At 41.2% G+C, this 17,997-nt stretch overlaps 2 protein-coding genes across 5 annotated transcripts in view; one reads left to right on the forward strand and one right to left on the reverse strand.

The window, feature by feature from the left end:
- PRR33 (proline rich 33) overlaps window positions 1-17,997 on the forward strand; it is a 31,879-nt gene that overhangs the window by 7,166 nt on the left and 6,716 nt on the right. The window lies entirely within an intron of this gene.
- The window catches only part of LSP1 (lymphocyte specific protein 1), a 130,239-nt gene continuing 117,981 nt past the window's right edge, over window positions 5,740-17,997 (reverse strand). For all 4 annotated transcript variants that reach the window (XM_070764968.1, XM_070764977.1, XM_070764985.1 and 1 more), the window contains exon 11: window positions 5,740-7,112. The gene's annotated coding sequence lies outside the window, so the exon portion shown is untranslated. The remainder of the gene's footprint in view (window positions 7,113-17,997) is intronic.

The raw sequence follows: 17,997 nt of genomic DNA on the forward strand, positions 1-17,997 counted from the left end.
TTAGTTAGTTAGTTAGTTAGTTAGTTAGTTGTCAAACAAGTATAAGGTTCGGCAAAAGTTCGGGTTTGGGTTCGGGAGAACACCGAGAAGCGCCGCCGCCCGGCTGTCACCTTACAAAACAGCCGGGGGGCTTCTCGGCATTCTCCCGAATGCCGAACCCAGAAGTTCAGCAAAAGTTCGGGTTCAGCATTTGGGTTCGGGAGAACTCCGATAAGCGCCGCCGCCCGGCTGTCACCTTTGTAGAAGAGTTGTGGAGCTGTTGACCGGTCGGGAGGCTTAAACGGAGGTGGGGAATCCCAATAGGGAATTCCATGGGCGGAGCTTTGACATCACGAAGACATCCCTCCTGGAGTCCATGTTTCAGCCGGCCAGGAAGGATGTCTCCGTGACGTCAAAGCTCTGCCCATGGAATTCCTTATTGGGATTCCCCACCTCCGTTTGAGCCTCCTGACCGGCCAACAGCTCTGCGGCTCTTCTGTGAAGGTGACAGCTGGGCGGCAGCGCTTCTCGGTGGCCTCCCGAACCCCAAACCCGAACCTTTGTCGAACTTCTGGTTTCGGCATTCAGGAGAATGTTGAGAAGTCCCCCAGCTGTTTTGGAAGGTGACAGCCAGGCGGCGGCGCTTCTCAACAGCCACCTAAACCCAGACTTTTGCCGAACTTCCGGGTTTGGCGTTCGCGCCAGCGGGTTCATAAGGTGAAAAAAGTCTGTAAGAAGAGGCAAAAATTTCCGAACCCCAGGTTTGTATCTCAAAAAGTTCGTATGACAAGGGGTTCGTATGACGAGGTACTACTGTATAGGAAAAGAGTAGGCCAATTCACACATCTGATTTCATGTGTTCCATTTCTTGGTGCATCTTATTAGTGTTCAAGGGGGGGGAGGAAATGATTTTGTGAAACTTTATAGAAACAAGAATTGAGTTCCAGTTTATTCCTGATGTAATGGTTAAATGCAGTATTGCAGGTAAACTCTGCACATAGCCTGTGTTCTGAGTGTTCGCTGTCAGCCTCTGCAAATGTCAGATTCAGAGGAGGGCCAAGAGACAGAAGTTGTAATGTATCCTGTATTTAGGAGAAGTGGGAGAAAGTAGTAGAGATGAGAGCATAGCAAAAAATCAATCAGATGTTAGCATGACAAGCAGTTCTTCCTCAGAAAACGGGGGGAGGGGCTGTTGTTAATAGTCCTTGGTTAGATGCCAGATTTAGGAGGTTAGCAAAAAGAAAGGAGGAGACTGTGGGGAAAAAGTTTTGAATCTTCTATTTCAGAATATATAAATTTATTAATACGTCACATCCGGAGATGTTGGACGTTTTTGTGCAAACTGAAGAAGAAAAGATGGATGTCTGCCATTCTCAGTGTAGTAAGTTTTTTTAACATTGCATGATAAAATTGTTTGAAATTAGCTTGAACCTGACCCAGAGATAAGGAGATGCTAGAAGTCAGCAATCTGCTCATTAGAGAGGATTTATAACTTTGTAAAGTCAGCCTGTGAGATTGGAATGTATAGTACTTAGCATATTGTACACGTAACATTGATAAATTCCAGTGTGGAAGAAAAAAATAAGGAACTGTTATTTTGAAAATCCAAGCTTGTAAAAAGAGCATTATTGGAGCAGCTCAGCTGGACCAGAACAGCCTGGAGTTTGATTCTGGCCAGATTAAGGATGACTCAGCCTTCCATTCTTCTGAGTTCAGTAAAATGAGGACCCAGATTGTTAAGGCAATATGCAGACATTGCAAACCACTCAAAGCACTATGGGGCAGTATATACTGTCTAAGTGTCTAAGTGCCTTGCTTAAAACAACCAAACTTGAAAGAGGCCTATCATGTCATCCAGTCTAAAAGATTAATCCAACTACACCACTCCCATATTGTCACAGAGATGCTAGTTTGATTCTTTCTTTGTGCTGTGGTTCATATAAGTGTATCAGCTCAATTATATTTCTGAGGAAGCAATGGGTGTGCAATGAAATGGAATTTCTGCTCCACCAAATTCCTTTTTCAAAACACCATCATCAAGTCTTTTCTTGTAACCTGTCAGGGAAGACTCAAATCAGCAAAATTTGAATATCTGGAGACATTCTGAGAGCAGAATGTGGAACAGATAGACAAGAGTATCTGAATAAACAAAGCAAATATATTTTTTTCATTTCTATGACAAGGGTGTTACATAACTTTTTTAAAAATTCAAATAAGGTAATCCTCAACTCATAACAGTTTACCATTCAAAGTTACAGCAGTACTAAAAAGTGACTTATGTCCCCCTTTTTTTACATAATCATTGCAATATAATCATTGTAGCATCCTCTTGGTCTCATGATCAAAATTTGGATACTTGGCAACTGGTTCATATTTATGAGAGTTGCAGTGTCCCGGGTCATGTCGTCAGCTTTCAACAAGCAAACTCAAAGGGGGAGCCAGATTCTCTTAGCAACCGTGTTACTAACTTAACAACTGCAATGATTTACTGAACAAATATATCAGGAAAGGCCTGCAATGGGGCAACACCAGAGGTGGGTTCTACTTACCTTCACCATCAGTTTGCATTGCAATGTTTCATGTGCACACACCTGCTCTGTTCATGCGTATCCACTCGTACAATTTCATTTCCGTGCATGCTCAGTGTAAGGATTTAGCCGAAACACAGCTGAAGAGCTGATCAGCTGTGCTTCAGGGGAAGAAATAAAGGTTTGTATTTATATGCCAGAAACTGGGCTGCATCCGTGGGATGCTGGCACCATGCAAAATCAGGCAACATGACTTTCCAGAAAATCCAACTGGCTCTTGGAAACAGCACCTTTGGGACCACCATGACTTGGATGGCTGAGAATGTCCATAGATACTCTCTCCATGGAACTGGTCCTTGGTGCCCAAAAGATTGGGGGGGGGGGTGTTTCACTGATCTGTCCCATGAAAATGTTAAGCTCCCATTAAGCTTCAAAGATTGCATTCTGTTCTTTTGTACATCCAGATTTAAAGAAAGTCATGGTGATACCACATTGCAAATTGCAAATTGTATTTTAAAAGAATACAAAGTATTCTTTTTAAAAAGAAAAAAAGTATTGTGCTTGCAACAATAGGATTCTCAAGTACAGGCAACCCACAATTTACAACAGTTAATTTAGTGACCATTCAAAGGTACAGCTGCAATGAAAAAAGTGATGCATGACCGTTTTTCACACTTATCTGTGTCGCATCCCCATGGTCACATGATCAGAATTTGGGCACATAGCAACACATCGTATATATGACGGTTGCAGTGTCCCACGATCATCTAACCTGACTAGCAAAGTCAATGAGAAAGCCAGATTCACTTAACAATTGTGTTGCTGACTTAACAACTGCAGTGATTCTCTTACCAATTATGGCAAGAAAGGTCAGCAAAATTCATTTAACAGCTGTCTCACATAGCCACAGAAACTTTGGACTGAATTGTGGTTGAAGGTTGATGACTACATGTATGTACATGGGTGCATGCACGCATGCAAGAATGTACCTTTAGGGATGGATGGGTAAATTGTAGATAACTCCATTTTTGGGGGGTGGGGGGTTATTTCTTCCTTAGGAAAGGATGACATGTAAAAATCTGGCAATGTTGAAGTCCACAAAATGTATCCTTCACAAATATTCAGTTATTCTATCAGCAGCTCATTTTCTTAGAAGACAAGTCAATTAGGAGAGAGAATTAATTCAAATTCTCTGCTTATTGTGATAGTTGCAACAGCAACGCATTTGGTTCTCTGAAGTTTTGACCTAAAAAACCACCGCAGTATCTAGGAGGAGGTCCAACTCCTTCCAATCATTTCACAGTATATTAATAAATTTCAATTAACTTAGATTCTATCAGGTTTTAGTTATCAGCAGTTTTATCTGGAATGTCTATCTTTGAATAATTTATTTGTCAATGAAAAAAAACTCTTCTCATTTAGTTGCATTCCAATGCTAGCTCAACCTGACTTTAAAAGTTGCTTCCTGCATTTTTTTAAAAAAATATTAAGCAGCTGCAGTATCAATCCCTGCCCTTAAAAACTACACACTGCAGAAACATTTAGTGCTATTGTTCCTTAATTTATAGCTTCTCCTTGAAATGTATGTCTCTGAGGGTTCACCAATACCAGCAACAAAATTGAATTACCGTAACTTCTCTCTTACATCTTTCATTTGCCATTGGCTACAAAAAAGTGTGCTTTAATTTTCATTTTTATTGTAACAAGAAACATTAAAAATGCACTGGCCCCTTGTCCTTTCATATTTTAGAGAAAGGCCATGACTGAGATACAGCACTGAGGGCATTCAGCTCAAATCAAATCTTTACTACAACCAAAACTAACATAGGATGTTGTACATTCAATTAAAAAACGTACTAGAGGCTAAAAAATGTACAAAAATGGAAAAGCAGAAGACAGTAAAACAGAAATCATGTATAAAAGTCTATAAATATCTGAAAGAAGGGACAAGAGCATTAGAGATTATAAGGGAGCATAAAAGATTAATATATGGAAGACTATCAAATCATAGAGTGCTCTAATATGATGTAATAGGTGCTCATTAAGTCTAGTTTATGGCATAAGTCATCGTCTGATGAATTATAAATGCTGCTGTACAGATACTAGCAACCCTGTATGTTGGAGCAAGGCTGGTATTTCAAAGCAGCAAGAAGATATAGAAGTGTCCTGTATGCCTTGGGCATTTTTGCAGAAACGGGAAGATGAGGTTACTACAAATGTTTCCATAGTGCAGGCACTGGAGAAGCATATGTTCTGTTGTATCTGTGTGTCCAGAGTCACAAGGGCATTGTCTCTCTAGGTCGGGAACCTCCCTGTATCAGCCTTCAAGGACAGCTCAGCAGATTGCATGACAATTCAAGGGTGGATTTCAATTGGCACTCTGTGCTTGCTGCACAGTTTAATTAATACTTTGGCCTGACCATATACTATGCTGCAAAGAAGTCCAGGGGTGAGATTGCCTCTTTCCATGTAGATTGAAAATCATTACAGTGATCCCTCGTTTATTGCGGGTGTTACGTTCCAGGACCATCCGCAATAAACAAAAATCCGCGAAGTAAAGCGACAAAATATCTCTCTCTCTCCCCGCCACAAACATTATATTCTATTCTATTCTGCACATACAGAGAGAGAGAGAGAAAGAGAGAGAGAGAAACCAAAAGTTAGGATCTGGGATCCGGAGAAGAAAGGAGATGCCCGCCTTGCTTCCCCTCATCCTGTCCAGAAAAGAAAAGCCACCGAGGTAGAGCACAGTGAGCCTTCCGCTTCCCCCTCAGCTCTGCCAAGGCCTCCCCACCCCACACCCAGCCACTCACCCACTGCCAGCTCTGGCAGACACCGCCGGCTCCAGCAGACACCTCAAGCTCAACTCCGTATGCATACATGTATAAAATATAATAGAGGTAGTCCCCGGGTTAAGCATGCAAGGTTTCTTGCCCCTAATAAACATCTTTACAGTAATTTGGAATTTACTTCAAATTCACAATTGAGCAAACTGAGAATTGTCAAAGATTTGAAGATAATGACTTAATAAGACATGGTGACCCACCCATACTATGATTAATTTGATTTCTGTATTAGCATGTTATATGATTATTTGTAAACCCAATTATTTGTAAATCATGATTTAGGTTTGGTATGCCAAGCAATTCAATCTCATTTTTTAAATTCAATAAACCAATTAAACCACAGCCCCTCATGTTTGGACTTGGTATAACTGACATTACAGGACTCATTTATGATTCACAGAATTTTTATTAAATTGTTAGGAAACAGACCAGATCACACAAAAATTTAACAGATGAAAGCAAAAAATGAGAGATACAGAAAAGAACTGTTTTTTAAATGCAAATCTTAGGAGAAGCAATATATAATGGTCTTTTTTAAAAAAAAAATCTTACAGGGTGGCAAATACTATTTGTAATAGAGAGGCAAAGAGATGCATTTATATTTCCAGGAATGGATCTATTCAAATAAGTCAAAAGGTATCAGCAGCTGTCAGGGAAGCAGGTGAAGGATTGTCCTGTAATTTAACTGGCTTCTTGTTAAATGCACCACCATAAAAACTGCACCTCAATTGCCCCGTGTTTCCTTCAAGGCAAGAATTATTTAGACAAGGGAGATAAAGGTCAAATGGTACATTAGATCTCCACTCATGCTCAAGATAATGTCCTGCATTTACTCTTCAGCCTTTTTTTTCCGTCAAAAAATATTTCAAGAAACATCGCAGTGTTCCAGTTTCAATATCTACGTCTGAGAGTAGTGTAGATATGAAGAGAATAAAGGTTTGAGTTTGTTCACGTGAATCAGCCATTAGAAAAAGAAAAAAAATAAGCAAAGCAAGATGGATTTTATTTTGTGGTTAGGATAGGCACTTTGGGAGAAGGTATTTCTTGAAGTGCAGTTTAGCCAGGTAACCATAACTAAAACAAAGTTTCACCACAAAGGCCATTTTAGAAATCTTCATTCAAAAAAAATATTAAGGGCAGTATTTAACTAGAGTGGCACCAAAATTTTGTGGTATTAAAATGGTACTAAGAAATAATGTTCCCACCTGCAAAGCATTATCATATAGTCAAGAATAGACATTCTGGTATCTCTTGCCATTCGATAAGCTTGAATATTACAAGAATCCTTAGCATCACCTTTACTGTTTAACCCTCAATGTTATTTCTATATTTACTTTTGTTTTCATTCTTGGGTCTCAGAAATCTATTCTAACTATCTTGAGGCTGAATATTCCTCTCTCCTTACCAAGAATGTAAACAGAAAGATAGGAGGGAGGAAAAGTTTCACCTTTTTCCCCTAGTCAAGGCTGGAAATTCAGTTCAAAACCAAATTTGAGAAAAGCTCAATACAGCCCACAAGTTAGATTTCTCAGAATAAAAATCTGATCTAGAAAGGGTTTCAAATTCATTATTGCTTTTTGAATGGATGCCAAGTCGAAGTTCAAATGAAGTCAGCTTGGAGAAATGCTTCTGTCGGTGAAGAAATCAATAGCTGGTTTTAAAGCAGTTTGAGCCAGGAGGGAAGAAATCCTTTCACTATAGCTCCCTTATAGCCAGGGAAACATCAGCGTTGCGTGAAGTATTGCCTCAGGTTTCCAAGCTGGTTGCAAAGAGGAAAAAACAACAACACATAAGTCAAAATGGCATCACATACTTGTAATTAAAATATATGTCCCAAGGCAATGGCCCAGTGGCATGAGAAGAATTTATTAATGCAAATGCTAATTGTGACTATCATGTATTCTTTCATGATCGAAGAAAGCAGCCTATTTATCAGAACATAGGATTAGATACTACAATTATTAGCCTATGAAGGTAGTAGCCTTGAAACAACTTTTCTTCTTCAGCTAAAAATATAATAGCATGATCAATCATTGGTATGAATACATTTTCCCAGAGATTATGCTGTCTTTGATTATTCTTTTTCTTTATTGCATTTAATAAATAAAGAATTGCATTTAATGATTGACGTGGGATGGGGACCTCTACCTCCACAATTAAAATAGCTTTGTTTGGCTATTGTTTGTTTGTTTGTTTGTTTGTTTGTTTGTTTGTGTTATATGCCGCCCAATCCCATGGGACTCAGGGTGGCTTACAACAATAAAAGAATACAATTTAAAAAGTCAAATATTAAGAAATACAACCGCGTTTAAACTAAACAACCAATCAACTGTAAAAACCCTTAGACTAACAATACAGTCATCCACTCACACATACAATCAAACCATAATTCAACTGGAATTAAGATGTTGAGTCTCACGGCCCCCAGGCCTGTTGGCAGAGCGGGGTCTTCAGGCTTTTCAGAAGGCCAATAAGGTGGGAGCAGTAAGGACACTGGAGCATAGTTGGTTCCAAAGGGCCGGGGTTGCCACAGACCCATGGGCCCACCAACTGGCACTGCTTTGTCGATGGGACCCAGAGAAGGCTAACCCTGTGGGATCTGATTGGTCTCTGGGAGGTATATGGCAGGAGACAGTCCCGTAAATAGCCTGGTCCTAGGTCATGTAGGCTTTATAGGTGATAACCAACATCTTGAATTGTGACCAGAGACCAATTGGTAGCCAGTGCAGCATGTGGAGTGTTGGTGTTATGTGGGTGTACCTAGGTACACCCACAACAGCTCGCACAGCTGTGTTTTGGAATGACTGCAATCTCCTAACACTCTTCAAGGGTAGCCCCATATAGAGCGCATTGCAATAATCAAGACATGAGGTGATGAGGGCATGAGTGACCATACAGAGAGCCTCCTGATCCAGATAGAGCCGCAACTGGTGTACCAGGTCTCCCTAGCCACATCTGAGACATTGTGGTCAAGGCTCAACTATGGGTCCAGGAGGACTCCCAGATTGCAGACCCTTTCTGAGGGAGTTAAAGTTTCTCCCTCCAGAACAATGGACGGACAGATAGTATGGTCCTTCAGTGGAAATGCCCAGGCTATGACTTCTTTCCTGAATATTAGGAATAGAACAGAACAGATCAGATCAGAACAGAACAGTTGGAAGGGACATTGGAGGTCTTATAGTCCAGCCCCCTACTTAGGCCGAAAACCCTATACCGCTTCTGACAAATGGTTATCCAACATCTTTAAAACTTCCAGCGTTGGAGCATTCACAACTTCTGGAGGCAAGCTGTTCCAAGGATTAATTGTTCTATTTCTCCTTAGTTCTAGGTTGCTTCTCTCCTTGATTAGTTTCCACCCATTGTTCCTTGTCCTACCATCAGGTGCTTGGAGAATAGCTTCACTCCTTCTTCTTTGTGGCAACCCCTGAGATATTGGAACACTGCTATCACGTCTCCCCTAGTCCTTCTTTTCATTAAACTAGACCAGTGTTTCCCAACCTTGGCAACTTGAAGATATCTGGACTTCAACTCCCAGAATTCCCCAGCCACCATTCGCTGGCTGTGGAATTCTAGGAGTTGAAGTCCAAATATCTTAAATTTGCCAAGGTTGGGAAACACTGAACTAGACAAACCCAGTTCCTGCAACTGTTCTTCATATGTTTTAGCCTATAGTCCTCCAATCATCTTAGTTGCTCGTCTCTGCACTCTTTCTAGAGATGCTTTCCCACATTTGGTGTCAAAACTACCAATTAATTTCCAAACAAAAGTACCCGGTCATTATCTTTAAGGCTCTCTATATTTCAGATCTAGGCCTCCATTCAGAAAAATCTTCGCTATTAATAAGATCATCAAGTTTTACCTAAAATTGCTATGAGTTCATCTGGTGAAGAGTCAAATTCTTCCTCTGCTCTTAAGAATGAACTCCCTCTGACGTTAAGCCGGCCTAATCTCATTATTAGCTTTAAAGCTGGCCCTCAAAACCATCTTTTGATGGAGCCTTTTAACTGTCAATTCTCACCATGAATTATATTTGATTTACCTATTTAATTTCTATGCTAGCAATTGTCCATACTCACATTTAAAATGCTTTCTGTTGTAAACTGTTAAAAGCCTTTAGTCACAGGTGTAGCAAGCGGAGTAAAAGCATGCATTAATTACTATGCGTGCAACACTTAGGAGCTGACATGCATTCCTACTGAGTACATGTGGTAGGAAGAATTGCTTTGAAAGCTGTCATATATCAAGGTATATCACCGGACTATCTAATTCAGTTTTATCTGTACCATTGGCTACTTCCAATCCCATCTGCCTCGGTACAACATTCATACTGCGGAATAATACACATTCCTGGATGGCACTGACACAAGTAGCACTTTGCCAGTATCAACAATTGCTTTAGCCCAGGGGTAGGCAGAGATGGCTCTTCTTTGATTTGTGGACTTCAACTCCCAGAATTCCTGAGATAGCATAATTGGCCCAGGAATTCTGGGAGTTGAAGTCCACAAGTCATAGAAGAGCCAACTTTGCCTACCCCTGCTTTAGCCAGATAAAAGGATAAGGGTTCAAGCAACCATTCTGAAACCAACCCAAAGATGCAGAGACCTCGTTTTTATTTTTAGATGAGCCCCCTTTCCAGTGCATCATCTTTTTTCTGAAATTCCTGAGTTAATGTTTTCTAGTAAGGAAAAAAAATAAGTTGAAGAAATGTAAGAAACTTGGGAGAGAGTGACTAGTGAGTTTGGTGTTCTAGGTGATGAATACTAATTTAATGAAAGCTGAGTTGACTAAGTTAAGGAGAAAAATATATGAAGGAGTCCATAATAGATCGATATCCTGAAATGAAAAACAGTTCAGGAAGGCTGAAAGAAAAAGACCATTAAGGTCCAAACAGAAAGATGGGAGACCTGTTGAGACTAGTGTGGTTACAAAGAATGTTCTCATTTTTTTTTTAAAGGACATGTTTTAAAAATGGTAAGAAGGATATTTAACAAGAAGCAAAATATCAGCAAATAACTCAAACCTTTAAGCAAACCTAGGGTTTGGAATAAATCAAGACTTGCAATGAAGCCAAAAATAACATAAAGGGATTCTTTGGTATATGCAGAGTAAGAGGAAATCCAAAGAAATGTCAGCTACCTGATGACAAGATATTGAAGGACAACAGAGAGAAGGCTGAACTGCTGAATCTCAAGCAGTAGGCTTGCATGCATTTTGAAAGGTAAAAGTGATTACTAGAAGAAGCCAGCATGGTTTTCTTAAAATGTCAGACAAATTGTAATGACGAGTAACTATATCAATGGACCACATGGAAGCTATGAATCTAATATACCACCACTACAGTGTGGCATTTGATAACGTTTTTTCTTGATAAAGTTGGAAGGATGATCCCACTGCAAACCCACTTCTTCAACAGATGGCCAAAAATTCAGGAAATGGACTCCAAGTTTTTTTAAAAATATCTTATTTCGACATTGGAACCTATCCAGTAAAATGTTGTTCACTAGAGAGAAAGGTAATGTTCTTAAGAAAAAAACAACAGATTTACACATTTAGGATAATAGTACCTAATTTAGCAGTTGTTTTTGTGATAAGGATCTGGTCTCAATATCAAAATCTCGACAGATTTCGACATTGGAACCTATCCAGTAAAATGTTGTTCACTAGAGAGAAAGGTAAGGTTTACATATTTAGGACAACAATTTAGCAGTTGTTTTTGTGATGAGGATCTGGAATCCTAGTAGACCACAAATTAAGTGTGAACCAGTAGTGTGTTGTTGTTCACAAAGAAACCAATGCAATATTGGATTGCATCAACATATTAAAATCATGGGAAATAGCTTAGTCCGTACTGGTCAGAAATACTGCATCAAATTTCATTGATGATGTAAAGCAGGGGTCCCCAACCACCGGGCCGCGGACCAGTACCGGGCCGCGGGGCATGTTGCACCGGTCCGTGGAGTCAGCAGCTGCCGGCCCTCATGCTGCCACCCCCTCCCTCCAGCGCTTCGCCTCCCGCCGGGCAAGAGGCCTCGGGAGGCAGGTTCTGCCGGCCACAGGACGATGGATGGGACAGAGGGGCGGGAAGGACCGAGAGGCTCAAGCCTCTTTTGGCTTCTGCCGCGGGGCGCTTTTGCATTTTTGGCTGGGGGGAGGCAGGAGGGCCAGCCTGACCCCCTCTCTCCAGCGCTTAGCTCCCACTGGGCAAGAGGGCTTGGGAGGCAGGTTCTGCCGGCCACAGGACGATGGCGGGAAAGAGGGGCGGGGAGGACCAGCACCCCCATGCTTAATCCCACCCCCAACCACGCCCCTTTCCGCCCCCACTGGGCCATAGAAAAATTGTCTTGCTGAAACTGGTCCCTGGTGGAAAAAACGTTGGGGACCACTGATGTAAAGGATGCTGAGTAAAGAATGCAGAGAAGAATGATGAAGGCGAGGGGCCGAAGATAAATTCTATGAGGCATTATTGAAGTTACTGAGTATGTTTAACCTAAAGAAAAGGGGAATTGGAGGTGCTATAGCAGTTTTAACAATACTTGAAAAGCTGTCACAGGGAAGAGAATATCAATATATTGTCCATAGTGCTGAAGATAAAATGACAGCCAACAAAAAAAGATCTAAACAAGAAATAAAGACCCATATCTTGACTATGAAAGCTATTAAACAGTGGATTAGCCAGCCCTCTGGAGTTCTGGATATTCTATCATTAGAAGCTTTTAAACAAATATAGGACATGCTTTTGACTGGGATGGCCTGAGCATGCCTGCCTGGTTAAAGGTTAAACTCAACACTTTCAAGATCCTTCAACCCTGTGATTCTATTGTTAATATTCACCCTAAAAGAACTCATTTTCTGGAATTTTTGAATCATCGTTATTTTCCTATTAATAAATCTCGCTAGTAAGATTTCTGAATTTCTTGCTGGGAAGAAACTGGTTTTGGTTCAGGAAGTAAAGAGAGGGCAGAATCTCTGGAAGTAGAACTTCTGCTTACAAAATGTTGCCACTGGTCTATGACTCTTATATTTTCACACACATACCCAATCGAACATAAACCATTGTATGGGAAGGAGATACATTGATCATACATCTGTTGCCTAGTTAAGGATGGAGAAAGAAGGAGATCAAGGTGCTTTATCAAAATATAGTTGTTCTATCCTTCAATAGCCAAGGAAGCTTAAAGCCAAGCCTACTGAAACCAAATCTCATTTCAGTGTCTAAGATCCATGTAATGAGAGGTCCTTTATGCTCTTTGAGTTTGCTTGTTTTCTTGCAAACATTTCATTACCCTAACTAGGTAACATCATCAGTGTTGAATATGTTACCTAGTTAGGATAATAAAACATTTGCAAGAAAACGAATCTTATTTCAACTCTGAACTACAAATAATTAATTCCTTTTATTGGTAACCATGTAATGCTTTAAGCCCAAGAATTTCACATGGTTCTTTTCCAATGTATTCCTATCAGAATATCTATGTGATAGAAAAGCGGAATCTGTTGGTTCTCATTGTCTGATTTTTGGACAATGGAAACTTGTTATAATCTATAGCAACCTGTAGTGGCTAGGGCATCCACTGTGTGGCTTAAGTTTATGCTGGGAGCTTCTTTCTGTTCTTCTCATCACTTGGTGCTGAACAAGCAGCATAGAAGCAGAAGAGCTATTTTCTATCCTCGCAGCTGCCAGAAGCACCTGATTTCTGCCTGGAGCAAGGTCTTTCTCTCAGGGGGCCAGACACTCACTTTCACATTGGATGGTTTTTCAGCTTCTTTGAGCCATGTGGTTGGTTTTTTTCCCTATGGCTCTAGAGCAGGGGTAGGCAAAGTTGGCTCTTCTATGACATGTGGACTTCAACTCCCAGAATTCCCAAGAATTCCCAGAATTCCTGAGCATGACTGGCTCAGGAATTCTGGGAGTTGAAGTCCACAAGTCATAGACGAGCCAACTTTGCCTTCCTCTGCTCTAGAGCAATGCACTTCAACCCAAGGGTGAAATGCTACCGGTTTGCTAGTGCCTGTCGATCGTCGGAGAGCCGGTCGCAAAGGCAGTGCAAGTCTCTACCCATCCTCCCAGGTGCTGCCATTTGGGTTCTTTTACCCTTTGCACATGCACAAAACACTTTATTTATTTATTTATTATTTAGATTTGTATGCCGTCCCTCTCCGCAGACCCAGGGCGGCTCACAACAAACTGAAAACAATTTACAACAAATCTAAATTACTGTTTAAAAATATTTAAAAACCCCATTTTCTAAACACACATACATACAAACATACCATTCATAAATTGTATATGCCCAGGGGAGATGTCTCAGTTCCCCCATGCCTGACGACAAAGGTGGGTCTTAAGGAGCTTACGAAAGGCAAGGAGAGTAGGGGCAGTTCTAATCTCCGGGGGGAGTTGGTTCCAGAGGGCCAGGGCTGCCACAGAGAAGGCCCTTCCCCTGGGGCCCGCCAACTGACATTGTTTAGTTGACGGGACCCGTAGAAGGCCCACTCTGTGGGACCTAATCGGTCGCTGGGATTCATGCGGCAGCAGGCGGTCTCGGAGATATTGTGGTCCAGTGCCATGAAGGGCTTTAAAGGTCATAACCAACACTTTGAATTGTGACCGGAAGTTGATCGGCAACCAATGCAGACTGCGGAGTGTGCATTTGCAGAGGGTAAAAGAACCTAAATGGTGGTGTCCGGGCAGGTAGGTGGAGCCTCGTGCTGCTTTCACAATTGGCTCTCCAACAACCAACAGGCACAAATGAACCAGGAGCATTTCACTTCTGCTTCAATCTCAGCAACTTTGTAGGCTTTCACTCACAGACTTCTCCAACAGCACATGGAAATCATACATCTTAAAAGTTACTAAGGTTGAGAAATGGTACTCTAGAAATTGCTGGTGAGACTGGTTGTGGGTTTTTTAAGGAGATCAGCGGATTAATCTTTTATTTTGCAAATCAAAAATCCTCCACAAAGGTTACTTTCAATTGTGATCAGCTTACTATTTCATTGGCTGTTCTTATAGGAGAGGCAAAGATTAACACCTTTATCTTATCTCTTCTTAATTTAACATCAGTTCCATTCTTCCCACGTTGTGACACTAATCAGTGAAGTTAAAACTGCTTTCTCACCACCCATTGCACAAAGAACCATAATGGGTTTTTTTAAGAGAGACTCTCATCTGTTGCACATAATGTACTTGTAACAGATGTATTTCGTTCTTCTTTCCATCTAGCCTAATGACAACGGCAAAAATTAGTGGGGGAATCCAATTTTACCTTAGCCATTCAGCTCCAATGACACTAGGATCCAGTTTCTTCATAACTCACTCTTCTCTCAAAGCTGAACAGCTGGGTCTACATTTGGCTCACAGATTGCAAATCACTTTTCCATCTCAGAAGCTATTCCCTCTCTGACTCCCTGCTTTCTTGAAGCTAGAGATATACAGTTGACGTAAAGTAGAACAGCATGGCTCCTTAAAATTTGGCATTAGGTTAAATTAAAGGCTTGTTAATATCTGGAGTTTCTGGCTTTATTGTAGTTACCTTTCAGCTTGAGAATCGGTAAATTATCTAGATGTGTGTATACATATATGTGTGTGTGTGCCTGCTGTGGTATTCAGCAGGTTCAGACTGGTTTGGGTGAACCGGTAGTAGCGACCTGCTGCCCCAGTGCTATGCCATCCTATTTAGCCACGTTTTCAAGCTGAGAGCATGAGCAAAGTGCATGCATGGAAGACCAAAGAAAGTGCGCACCTGCTGAGAAAATTGGTAGGTAAAATATGAGAATCCCACCTCTATATACATACATACATACACAGCTGTGATCAGTTATGAAAATGTCTCTATTCAGATATGTGTAAAGAATTCAGAGCAGACCTGGGGAATGGGGGAGAAATGGGGAACACACCTATCTTACAAATAGGTCTCACACAGTCACAGAAAAGTTAACAAACAGAAGTCAAAAAACAACAGGAGTCTCGGTGGCGCAGTGGTTAGAGTGCAGTACTGCAAGCTATTTCTGCTGATCACTGGCTGCCAGCAGTTTGGCAGAATTGACTCTTAGTAAGCTCAAAGTTGACTCAGCCTTTCATCCTTCCAAGGTTGGTAAAATGAGGATCCAGATTTTTGGGGGCAATATGCTGACTCTCTGTAAATTGCTTATAGAGGGCTGTAAAGCACTGTGAAGTGGTATATAAGTCTAAGTTTCAATGCTAAAAACATTTAGTTCAACAGATTTCCAGCTGGCAATTTAGAAGTGAAACAAGCAAATACTTGGAATGACCGCAGTAAACATTTCGAAGATTGAAATCCAAAATGTGCTAAACTGAAAAGAAATATGAGTGGATTCTTAGAAGCTGCACCAAAGATGTCTTGAATCTCTTATAGGTGTACAGCAGGGCCACAAAATCAAAACTGGGAAAAAAATGGAAGGCTTAATATTTTTATTTGGCATGCACTTTACCCTACATCTAAGTGGAAGGTAAAGGGACCTGAAAGAAAATTATTGGCTCAAAGTGACACCTCCATAGTTAATTCAGGAATGATTTCAAAATTGCCAAACATCTACATTTATTCGTTTAGTTTTATTTATTATTTATTCGATCAACCAGTAGAACAGCTTGCCTGCAATGGTTGTGAGAGCTCCAACACTTGAGACTTTCAAGAGGAGATTGGATGGCCATTCGTCTGAAATGGTGTAGGGACTCCTGATTGAGCGAGGGTGGGTGGGTTGGATGACCTACAAGGTCACTTCCAACTCTACTAATCTAATCTAATCTAAGAATGTATATGATTGCTCAGCTGCAGCATTTCAACTCCTAGTAATCTATGAAAAACAAGCCAAATAATTAAAATCCAAGGAATTGGATTCATAACCATTCAGAAAGAAGTTCCAATTATCCTCCCCTCGAGGCATGTTGAAAAAGTGCTTTCCTGAGGGCCTGCCAAGAGATGACTAGAGCATGAGTGATTGCAAGCAGGTCCATCCAGTTAAGGAATGAGTAGAATTGGCACACTAGATAAAGTTGTCCAAAAGCCATCCTGGACAAAGCTGCCATTTGTCCTTCAAATGAGAACTGAGAGTCCCTGGTGTGCCTTCCTGACATACACCATTCCATGGCCTTCCTCAATGCTTTTATTTAGATGTCAAAAGAGAAGCAGGGAGCATAGAGCCCTGAGCCATGCTAGAAAGAAGCACTCAACACCAACTAGAATGTCACCCCCAGGAAAAGAAAAATCAACTTTCTAATCCCAACCCTCTGGGCCAGTCCAGAAAGGAACTGTGATCAGTGGCACTGAAGGCCCTTGAGAATCAAGGAAAGCCAGGGTGGGTATACTCCCCCAATCTCACACCCACTGGAGCTTATCAATAAGTGCACCAAGACTTGTACTACTATATACTGGCCTGAATCTAGAAAGGAACATTTGTAGGTAAGGTGAAAATTGTCCAAACGTATTGATCCCAAAAAGGACCAATAAACAGAAAGCACACAGTAGCAATGTCAAAGTTTGTGGCACCACCAACATCCTCTCAAAAAAATCACTGTATGAATTCATTCATCTGGCCCCTCCTTTGAGGATTTAAGCAACAAAGAAGAGGAAAAAAATGTAAAATACGGATATCAAAGTAACTATGCCAAGTACACATTTCCTCAAGATCAACAGTCTCAAACTCGTCCCGTGTATGAAAGCATGGCCTAGTCCTAATCATCTGCATAGGACCTACAAATCCCAACTTTAAGCAAAACAGAGTGACTTTACCTAACAAGTGGTTTAAAACAAAAAGGTGTAATAAACTTTATTGAAAATGAAATCTTCTAAATATTAATGCAGAAATGTGATCAATATGTGGGCAACATTGCATTCTTTCAATTCTGTCAACATTTCTTTCTGGGAGCTAAATAGAATTAGTTTTGCTTCAAGTTTTCAAGTTTCAAGTTTTATTGGATTTATATGCCGCCCTTCTCCGAAAACTCGGGGCGGCTAACAACAATCATGAACAATATACAATAAAATCCAATACTAAAAGCAAATTAAAACCCCTTAATATATAAAAACCAAACATACATACAAACATACCATGTATACAGTTGTAACGGCCTAGGGGGAGAAAAAAGTCTTAATTCCCCCATGCCTGGCGGCAGAGGTGGGTTTTAAGAAGCTTACAAAAGGCAAGGAGGGTGGGGGCAATTCTAATCTCAGGGGGGAGTTGGTTCCAGAGGGCCGGGGCCGCCACAGAGAAGGCTCTTCTCCTGGGTCCCGCCAAGTGCCATTGTTTAGTTGACGGGACCCGGAGAAGACCCACTCTGTGGGACCTAACTGGCCGCTGGGATTCGTGCGGCAGAAGGCGGTCCCTGAGGTAATCTGGTCCGGTGCCATGAAGGGCTTTATAGGTCATAACCAACACTTTGAATTGTGACCGGAAACTGATTGGCAACCAATGCAGACTGCGGAGTGTTGGTGTGACATGGGCATATTTAGGGAAGCCCATGATTGATCTCGCAGCTGCATTCTGCACGATCTGAAGTTTCCGAACACTTTTCAAAGGTAGCCCCATGTAGAGAGCGTTACAGTAGTCGAGCCTCGAGGTGATGAGGGCATGAGTGACTGTGAGCAGTGACTCCCGGTCCAGATAGGGTCGCAATTGATGCACCAGGC

The sequence above is a fragment of the Erythrolamprus reginae genome, chromosome 1 (assembly GCF_031021105.1).
Source record: "Erythrolamprus reginae isolate rEryReg1 chromosome 1, rEryReg1.hap1, whole genome shotgun sequence".
NCBI classification, from domain to species: Eukaryota; Metazoa; Chordata; class Lepidosauria; order Squamata; family Dipsadidae; genus Erythrolamprus; species Erythrolamprus reginae.